This window comes from Limulus polyphemus, unplaced genomic scaffold, assembly GCF_000517525.1.
Source record: "Limulus polyphemus unplaced genomic scaffold, Limulus_polyphemus-2.1.2 Scaffold1392, whole genome shotgun sequence".
NCBI lineage: Eukaryota > Metazoa > Arthropoda > Merostomata > Xiphosura > Limulidae > Limulus > Limulus polyphemus.
The window spans coordinates 142,026-153,115 of NW_013667002.1; positions in this window are offsets into that span (position 1 = coordinate 142,026).

Sequence of the window (11,090 nt, forward strand, 5' to 3'; positions counted from 1 at the left end):
AACAGGAATGATGACTGAAACAGTTCCAGTTCTGACAATATACCAACACTACATTTTAACGAACAGGAATGATGACTGAAACAGTTCCAGTTCTGACAATATACCAACACTACATTTTAACGAACAGGAATGATGACTGAAACAGTTCCAGTTCTGACAATATACCAACACTACATTTTAACGAACAGGAATGATGACTGAAACAGTTCCTATTTAATCTAGACTATGTTTAGAAGCGATACCTAGTTTATCTGCATCTTCCACATCATTAGTATACGTTTGTTTGTTACAATCGTATATAGTAGAAATATAGGAAATTAGATGCTGTTCCTATTTGAACAATCTTCGTATATTAAAATCCATTAAACTAACCTTCTTTGCAGACCTATCATCAGTGTAACGAATTTTGTTCACTGTATTTACTCGCCTCTAATCACTATAGAATGCAATTCAACGAAATACATTTTATGTCTACCGTATGTCCTCAATATGTCCTTTATTTAAGATTGTTTAACTATGGTAATTATTTAGAAACTTTCATCCCTCGAGGTACCAAACATTCACTTTGTTTTTAACAGAGAGAGAATATTTTAAATTTTATTACCTTAGAGCCTCTGGTGGTAATTATTCAAACTACATATTATTTATATCGGTTTTTATATGTATGCATAATGATGGAATAAGTTATCCCACAATTTATAACAAAATATCTGGGACATAAATGCCAAACATATAAAAATAACAATTATGTACATATATATATATTTTACGATTATCAGCTTGAAGGAATTTCAAAGTCAAAAGCATAGATGTAAGTGTAAAATATGTTTTAATAATTTTCAGCAATTACATAAAATAAAAAATATTCAATACGATACTTTCTAATTCGTTCATTTTGGTTTTAATTTAAGCACTAACTTATGACAATCATCTGGGAAATAAAATCAGCTTACTCCAATTTATCTATTTCAATAGAATCTACAATTTCTAATTACAATGAATCGTGATTTTTTCTAAAGAAACACAGACTAAGTAGAAGGTCAAATTATGAGTTTCAAAGAAAATATGAAATCTGTAATTAAAAAACAGACAATAAGCAGTGAATGAAATGCTACATTTCAATTCAATGAGATGCGTGAAGCTTAATATTGCCAAGTACTACCAAACGATTCTTACGTTACGAAAAAATCAAAATCTCTCATAATTAACTCATAAGAGTGAAGTTTCACATTAATTGTAGAAAAAATACTACAAAAGTAGGATACACATAACAGTATATGCTTTCATAATATAATCCTTCATTTAATTTATTTTTATTTTTAAACCAATGTTTGATTAAAAAAATGAATGAGAATGAAGACACACTAAAGAATATTCTTTCGTAAAATAAATTCAATTCATACTTTCAAATAAGTATCAAACTAAACTTAAACTAGTTCATTGGTTGTTTGTTTTTATATGATAACGCAAACTAGACTTCCATTTTGATCACGTGATCAAAGTCAGGTTCTGCTTCATCGGGACTTAGGTCCTTGTTTGGACTTGGGAAGGTCAGGGGCAATCTCGACCTCTTCCTCCCGCATCATGGGTGTTGTTTTAATTTACAGCATTGTGATTTCTCGGCATTTTTATACACTATCAAATGTGGGTGTTGTTTTAATTTACAGCATTGTGATTTCTCGGCATTTTTATACACTATCAAATGTGGGTGTTGTTTTAATTTACAGCATTGTGATTTCTCGGCATTTTCATACACTATCAAATGTGTGTGTTGTTTTGATTTACAGCATTGTGATTTCTCGGCATTTTCATACACTATCAAATGTGGGTGTTGTTTTAATTTACAGCATTGTGATTTCTCGGCATTTTCATACACTATCAAATGTTGAACGCGACATAAAAGACATGATTATAAGTGATTATAATGTGAATTCAATTCCGCTATAAGGGCCGAAGGTGGCGTGTATTTTTGTTTGTTTGTTTTTAATTTCGCACAAAGCTACACGAAACTATTTGGCTACTCTTTTACCAACGTAATGGGGTGAGCATGTTCGATGAGACGGGGATTCGAACCCGCGACCCGCCGAGCTCCCTAACCACCTGTCCATATGTGTTGATTCATCACTTTACTTTTGTCATATAGCATCAAATGTACTCAAAAAATATATTATTATTTTCCATAAACGTAAACGTTAAGACTATTTATGGCTGCTTTCTTACCTTTTAACGTTTAGTCTGAGTTTGACTAGTGACTGACAAGTATATTTGACATAAGGCTGTGTATAACCGGATCTATCATGTCTTTATATACTTTAATTTAATTCAACGTATTTCTCCAGAGAAGTATTTAAAAAGTTTTAAGTTTAATACAGTTTTTTCAATTATTTGCTGTCAATGTTCTGATATATTACCTATATGCAAACATTATCTCTCGCGATCGTTATTCATACCTTTCTTTCGTATTTATTTGCATAAATAATTTCTATGATAAAACAAGTAAAATTTTAGATTCTCAAGGCGGGACTTCCGTTTCCATGACTATTAATTATAATCCTGGAAATCATCCGTCTAGATTTGACGTGATCTCTATTGAATAGAAAATAAAGGTCTAATTTGCATATAAACTAAACAGTTAGCTTAACTTGGTTTATCCTTGAAATTTTAGTGTGTTTCCTTTCAACTTCGTCTGTGAGCTATTACCTTTGATATTATAAGCTTCATACACGAATAATCCTCACTTGTATTCAGTAATAAAGTATGAATTATTTAAGAAAGTTTACAAAATTTATTCTAAAATATTACTGATACCTTAAAATATACTTTTACTTTGCTTGGGAAGTAGGAATGGTAGCACCAAAAAATAAAGAAACAAGGTAGGAATGGGCGGGTTGACATTCAACAGTCGGCGATTTTTGACACAGTGCAACCTCAAAGTGTGTATGGCCATCGTTCAGCCCATTCCTACTTCGTATTTTACTTTCAACTTTGATCCAATTATAGACTTGAATTGAGTTTTATCAGTAGCTAATCCTGTCTAAATACTCAATAAATTTCAGCAGTTTGATACTATTCTATTGGCCCACCACTTACAAGTCAGATAGCCATAATGTCTCTCACAAGTAAAGTATAATTATTGGAGCTTCCTGTCTCACATCCGACATCAAACACTCCTTATGATGTCATGCATTTCTTTAGTGTTAAGTAATTTGATTACATACATGTATCTGTATTTGGTTGCTGAAACAATGTTTACAAGAAAGAAATTCAGCTATATACACCTTTCATTTAGTTTGAACAATTACCAAGTTACAAAAATCACACGAAGTAGGAATGATCGAAACGATGGCCACATCCACTTTGAGGTTGCACTATGTTAAAAACCACCAAGTGTTGTATTGTTAACCCGCCCATTCCTACATTGTTTCCTTACTTTTTGGTGCTCCCATTCCTACTTCCTAATTTTTTAACTTATCTCATAGCTTTTTTGGTACTAAATCTCGTAGATTTTCTGAGAGCTACCTCTCGACATTTCCTGGCATATGCTGATATATTTACTATAGTTTTTCTTTCATCTAGCCAGAGTGGCAACTTTTTCTTTGGCTGGATTAATGGCTAAGGCTTGTTTCGCATATTCAGCATTACTGTTTCTAGCCTTGTCTCCATTCTTGCAGTTATGCTGTCTTCGCTGGAACAACGACTTTTCAAGGTCATCAACATAAGATTTTCTCCATTTTTCTCGTTTTACTTCCTTGAAAAACATATATTAAAAATCGCTCTGTTTTAAATACATCCTTAGGTGTCAATAGATCACTCTTAGTTTGAAAACAATGCAAAGATAAAGTATACAACGTATCATTCTTGTTTTCACTGCCGAGCGCTCGAGCAAAGCGATGTCAGACTTCGAAAGTGGTGGCGTTCATCCTCACGTAGGAGACACTTCTTAGGCACAGACTGCCGTGATAGAATTGCTTTGTCCAACACAGAACCCCCGAATGAGATGTACATAGAACTGAAAACTTCACTTTCAAAGGCTAGATCATAGTTAGAACCTACATATAGAGAATCTACATATTCCACGTTTTTTTATCTAGCTAATACAGCTGCATGCTGATCATGTACGCGTGCGCATAAGCAATCGTGCACCCGCACGTGATATGATGGTGGGTTGTCACTTGGCAATTCACAAAACATGCTCGTAATCATAGAATATTGTTACTAGTGCATTGTTGGCTCGTTAGTAGTGTTGCAAAATGGTTATTGTTATTACCAAGATTATGAATATAACTAAGAAAACTCTTTTAACCAAATTAGCGTAATTCAGTCATGTTCATTTAGAATTGTGAAGGCGGAAGAGATCTATGCCTTACCGACAACGTCAGTCAGATAGTCCGATTGACAAATTTGTGGTTTTGTGATGTTTTTACTCTATCGACTTTCTCGAGTGCTCTGGTGGCTTATTACTCTGCAGTTGGTTGGTTTATTACACAACAGTTTGTTTGAAGTGTTTATAAATTTTTTGTTTACATACTGTTTGCAGTGTGTTTGAGATTTTAACTTGTATTACACGTATTGTACATCTGGCCCTTTCCTACTATAAATACTACCGCACTTATGATGAAAAGCAGTTTCATAGAATCTCTTATTTTCTTCATCACAAAGTAACAATTAAACTGATTCAAAATTCTGAGCAAACAGACATGAGGATCATCTCCGCAAAGTCATCCTTAATTTTTAATTCATAGTTTACAGGGAAAACATCTATTCAGCACCACCCACTACCAAATTTTGTCTTTTAAAATAGAATGATCTGAACGTCACTCTTATAGCGCACTCCAAATTGTTAAGATTTTTTATATATATATAACAAAACATCGAGAATATTGTTCCAAATATTTTATGACTTCTATTCTTTGGCGGATTTTTCAAATTTATTCTGTAAAAAATAAGGAAAAGTCCAGAACCCTAAATGATAACGAAAGTGTTCTATTTATTCAACATCAAGTTATACGCTTACACAGTTTCATGAACTAATGAGAGAGATATGATTGCACAAATAACACCAAATAGTCATTTACTTGATAATTTTCTTGTATCTTTATTTTTTTTTAAATTCGCCCAAAGCTATACCAAAGCTATCTGCGCTAGCCGTCCTAATTTAGCAGTTTAAGACTAGAGGGAAGGCAGTTAGTCATCACCACCCACCACCAATTCTTGGGCTACACTTTTACCAACGAATAATGGGATGCTTCCATTGCTGAAAGGGCGAGCATATTTGGTGGGACGGGGATTCGAACCCTCAGATTACGTGTCAAGTACCCTAACAACCTGGCCACGCCGGGCCTCTCGGTTTTTTATTGAACATTTTCACGAAACTGAAATAAAAGGCAATCTCGATAACATATTCTAAGTAATCAATCAACCACTGTAACAGACTCAATAATCAATCAATTCCATCAAATATATATCATTTTGCTTAACTTGCGTTGTTATAGTTTCAAATCATTTTCAACTGTCAAGAAAATTCCAGATGTTAAACCTGAGCTACGCGCTCGTCATGTGGGGACAAAAGTCCATTTAGTTAATCAAAATGATGCAAGCGTTTAAGTTAAAAAGCAAAAAAAAATCACTCAAAACATGGTAATTCACAGTACGTTATTCCCAGGTTATGCCCGTCTCTCGGTTAAAAGTGAATAAAGAGTTAAGCTTAATAGTGTTTGAAAATGAACATCATTCAAATTATTATTTATTTACGTTGCTTAAAATTAGTTCCAAATTTTTTTCAGCTGACATTTTTGTAATTAATATTTTTCGGTTGATAGTAGATCGATGTAATGCATATACTCTGTAGATATAATCTACATTAAGTTTCATGGAGATATGCTACAGTTCTATTCCTTTGCCCCCCCCCCCTTTCAGTGGCTCTGCGATACATCTTACGACTAACACTTCTAAAAATCAGTTTTCGATACATATGGTGGGCACAGCAAAAGTAGTCTATCGTATAGCTTTGTACATAAAAGCGAACAGGCAAAACAATCTGCCCCCCCTCTCACGTGTCACAGCAGAAAGTCTATGGGGTTATAACGCTAAAACCCAGATTTGGATACCCGTGGTGGACACAGTTAGCCCATTGTGTGACTTTGTGATGCTTAACTACAAACAAACAAACTACTCCTTTCTCTTACTGGTGGTCAAGTTGATCGACTCCCAATCAGCAAGTCGCGGGATCGAAACTCGTCACCGAACATAACTTACTCTCTCGTTCAGCCGTGGTTCAGCCGTGGGTTCATTATAATGTGACGATCAAATCCATACTTCGTTGGTAAAAGAGTAACCCAAAAATTAGCGATATATGATGTTGAATAACTGCCTTGCCTCTAGCCTATCTCTTCTAAGCTAGCGACGGCTATCGCAGACAGCCCTCGAGTAGCTTTGCTACAACAAACAAAATACTTTTCTGATATCAACTGGTAAAAATTATTATATAATTATGTTGTTATAATTTACAATAACAGTTATTACAAATAGTTATCACAAACAATGATTTATATACAACAAATTTACAAAGTCCTCTTTCTAGTCTGGAACTTCCTTGATATCTTATCGAGGGTTCACGATGAGTGAGTTAATTACGAGTTGACGTAGGTATCATTCACTTAATAGGGAGCTAGCTAGCTCTGTGGTCTTCGGCGAGTTTTCCGCCGTTGAAGTTAGGTAATGTTTTCGTAAAAGTACTAATGTCCGATGTGAATCCATTGAAGTTAAATGATTTGTAATGTTCGAAATTTATAAAAGTGCCTGTTCAAATATCTTACGTTTCCCGATTAATAAGCGTTATAACAATCACAGCTTCCAAAGTTTATAGCACACCAACTATAGCAAACAATGCAAAATTGTAAGAAATCAAACAAAACGCTTTCAGATGAGAAGACGTAATAAAAAGAACTTTACTGCATCCATTAAAAACAGGCAACTCGGAGGGCTTATAAGGCTAAAATTAGGGGTTAGATACCCGTAGTATGCACCGCACAGATAGCACATTGCTTAACTACAAACAAATGTGTAAAAAAAAAATTATTGTCACCCGGTGAATCAGCGATAAGTTTACGGACTTACAACGCTCAAATTCAAGGGTCGATATTCCCGCGTTGGGTAGAGTGCAGATAGACCATGGTAGCTTTGTTATAAGAAAATAAAAACAATTTTATCATCTTTTTCTTTTTTATATATATAAAATGCTGAAGCTTGCGCAACTACGTCAACCGATTCACTACTGTAAGATACAATAACATTCTGCGTACAGTTTTACTCCAACTCTGCGTGATATGAACAAAACTGAACATCGACTAACTTGAACGATCTCCAAAGAGAATAGTATTTGATTTATTGCAAAGATGAAAAGTTTAATGGTGGTGGATGGACAACATGTCGCTAATACGAACGGCAATACTGTCGATTTCGAACAAATATTAGACTTACTGCTTAAAACTGGGACGAAAATAACACAAGGAAATAAAATTACCAATCATTATGTTTTCAGAAAATCGACTATTTCTTTTGTAATTCAGTTAAGGCACAGATGGAAAAAATGAGTTTAAAATGGATTACATGTTATTTTTCATTTAATTCGTAGTTGTCAAGCGGGAGGTCACGTGATGTGCCCACCACGAGTGTCAAAACCCGGTTTTTAGCATTGTAAGCCTTCAGACTTGCCGCTGAGCCACTAACCAGGATGTGGAGACAATTCCTCACGGTGAAAAAAATACGAAAGTGTAAAAAAATATTTGTTTCCTGAGAAAAAAACAAGTAAGAATAATTTTCAAAACACGTAAATAACTTTCTGTAAATTTTAGATGTAAAAGGAAATGACCTATTATCGTAACATTTAATGGAACAACAATAAGATACATAAGAAGTAATTATATTGAATAAATATCTGATCTGTATACTGTATTGATATTAACAATGAAAAGACTATGTAAAGACTAAGACGCTTATGCAACTTAAATATTTTAGTTTCTGAAACGTTCGACAAGCCTTAAATATTTTGTTCGTTTGTGTTAAAGTTTGTGCTCAAAAGCTACACAAAGGGCTATGTGCACAAAACCGTATTTTGTTCGTTTGTGTTAGAGTTCGTGCTCAAAAGCTATACAAAGAGCTATGTGCACAAAACCGTATTTTGTTCGTTTGTATTAGAGTTTGTGCTCAAAAGCTATACAAAGGGCTATGTGCACAAAACCGTCTCTTAATGTTTGAACCGACTGTTTGTTTTGAATTTCGCGCAAAGCTACTCGAGGGCTATCTGCGCTAGCCGTCCTAATTTAGCAGTGTAAGACTAGAGGGAAGGCAGCTAGTCATCACCACCCACCGCCAACTCTTGGGCTACTCTTTTACCAACGAATAGTGGGATTGACTGTCACGTTATAACGCCCCCACGGCTGAAAGGGCGAGCATATTTGGTGGGACGAGGATTCGAACCCGCGGCCCTCAGATTGCGAGTCGAGCGCCCTAACCACCTGGCCATGTCGGGCCAATTTTTGAACCGAAGGACAGAGGGAAGCCAGATACAACCGCCAACTCTTGGGCTACTCTTCTCAAACAGAACAGTGAGATCTAACAGTCATTCTTATGGCGTACCCGCAGTTTCAAGGTTCGGAGCGTGTTTTGCAATAACTGGATGTGAACCACAAATCTTAGACTGGGTACTTAACCACTAAGCGATGGCCAGTTCATAAAATATTGTTGACCTCTTAGAAAAATCTGCTGTCTGAAAACTGATATAAATACATGATGCTAGATTATTACTAATCTGTGAATAATCATTATAACATTAACTATGGTACAAAGAAATATACCTGCCTCATAAGGTGTTAGTGTTTTCCTTTCGTGCTGTATTATCGCGACCGAGATAACGACGGAATTAGCTAGACAATACTTAACAGCCATTCAATTATCTTTTAATGAGGACATGCTGTTTTAATCCAAACATTATTGATAGATTTTTAATGTTTGCAGGGAAGATACCTTCGCTTTGCTCATTTCTCAAGTATATTGAAAAACATAAATGTAATCACCAACAGAAAAAGATTATCGATTGGAAATTTTGCGAAAGATTTCGTATATTAATGAGGAAATTATGCTAAAGGAATAATCACATCTCATTAATAGATCTTTAGTTCATGCTTTAGACAGGTGTAGAGAAAATTACTGTTATTTAAAACTTCTGTCTTATTGAACATATTTTCAGCGAGGGCGTGGGTAGTTAAAGTTTATATAGTGTACCGATTATTCATTAAGTAAAATATGCTTTAAAGTTTTATATAACATTAAATGCTTATCTTTTAAGATTTTACTTTTAGCTTTCGATATTGATTTTTTTGAAGTAACCCCAACTGAGATAGCAAATGTGCTAACTTAATTTTGTACCGTATAATCTAAACCACCTAAGTGATAAAAACTTCACATTAATTTTATGGACATATCGTTTGTCAACAGCATCATAGGTCGTATTATACCAGTAAAAAATACCACCAAAATATAATGTAGTTTAATGAACTTCCATTCTAAATTGTTTATAATCCTAAATATTCTAGAAAAAGAGAATAAAGCTTGCTTAAGTAGTTACAACAACGGAATATAATAGTTGTTTGATATATATGCTTTTTTAGTTGTTTACAACATCGAAAAACTATACTTATTTGACAAAACAATAAATAAAAATGAAATATGAATATGAGATTTCAAAAGCAAGCAAAGAAAGAGTGTTCTCTAAAATACGAAAACACGTTTTTATAACAAATACAGAAATAAAGTTGTTGAATAGTGCATAATAAATTGGAAACATATATATTTTTACATAAAAACAAAACTTATAAGGATTAGTTAAAAGCAATGGAAATGGAGTAAGTTTTTCTGAACAGGAATAACAAATAAATAAGATTAAAAAATGAATCATTGAGAATGCCGAACAATGCTGAGATCATTATTAACGGATACAAAGCTAGTTTAATTACTAAATCATTTACAATAAGCCTTCCCCCTGGGTACTTTAGTACGTGCATTATTTATCACATAGCGGCCAGTCCTGAGGAGGTGTAAATGAAGCAACTTCGTCTTTCACACTAATCTTCTTTGTACTGTGATAAGACAGGATAAACAGCTTAAAATATGTAAAACATATACATTTATTATGCACAGAAACGATGACGTAAATTACTCGAAGAGCAAGACATATATAACCATTACACAGAGAAATGACCACGTAAACTGTCCGAATAGTAAGACATTACACACAGAAGGTGCTGGAAGAACAAGACATATATAGTCTTAACACACACGCACGCGTCATTTAGTCATAGTCACTAATGTGTTCGACGAATATTTTTGTAAAGATAAAAGAACAGTACAACAGTTACCTTTGTTGTTACTTGTTTTAGAACAAAGCCACATTGGGCTATATTCTGTGTCTACTGAGGGAAATCGAACCCTAGATTTTAGTTTTATAAGTCTGTAAACGTTCAGCTGACTCACCGGGGTATCAGTACAAGGGATATATAAAAAAAAATAAGAACTAAAATGAATGCGTCACAAGATGGCGAGTGAAAACATTAGAGTAGGTTTAATAACCATTGGTTCCGATTCGAGTTTATGTTTATTCAACACTTTGTGAAATCACACACTTCCTCCCCACATCATCCTTATACGTATCCGACACTTTAACAGCGTTATTCTATCTAATTAATTATCAGTACTCTGTCATTCGAACATCTGCAGAATAATATCGTATCTATAGAGGTGAAAAATAAGACACTTGCTGGTTCTTGTATGAACGACAGTAGGAGTAAAAATATTATACTAGATGCACTTCCGCAGGGTCCGTGATAATATACTAGATGCACTTCCGCAGGGTCCGCGATAATATACTAGATGCACTTCCACAGGGTCCCTGATGATATACTAGATGCACTTCTGCGGAGTTCGTGATAATATACTAGATGCACTTCCGCAGGGTCCGTGATAATATACTAGATGCACTTCCGCAGGGTCCGCGATAATATACTAGATGCACTTCCACAGGGTCCCTGGATGAT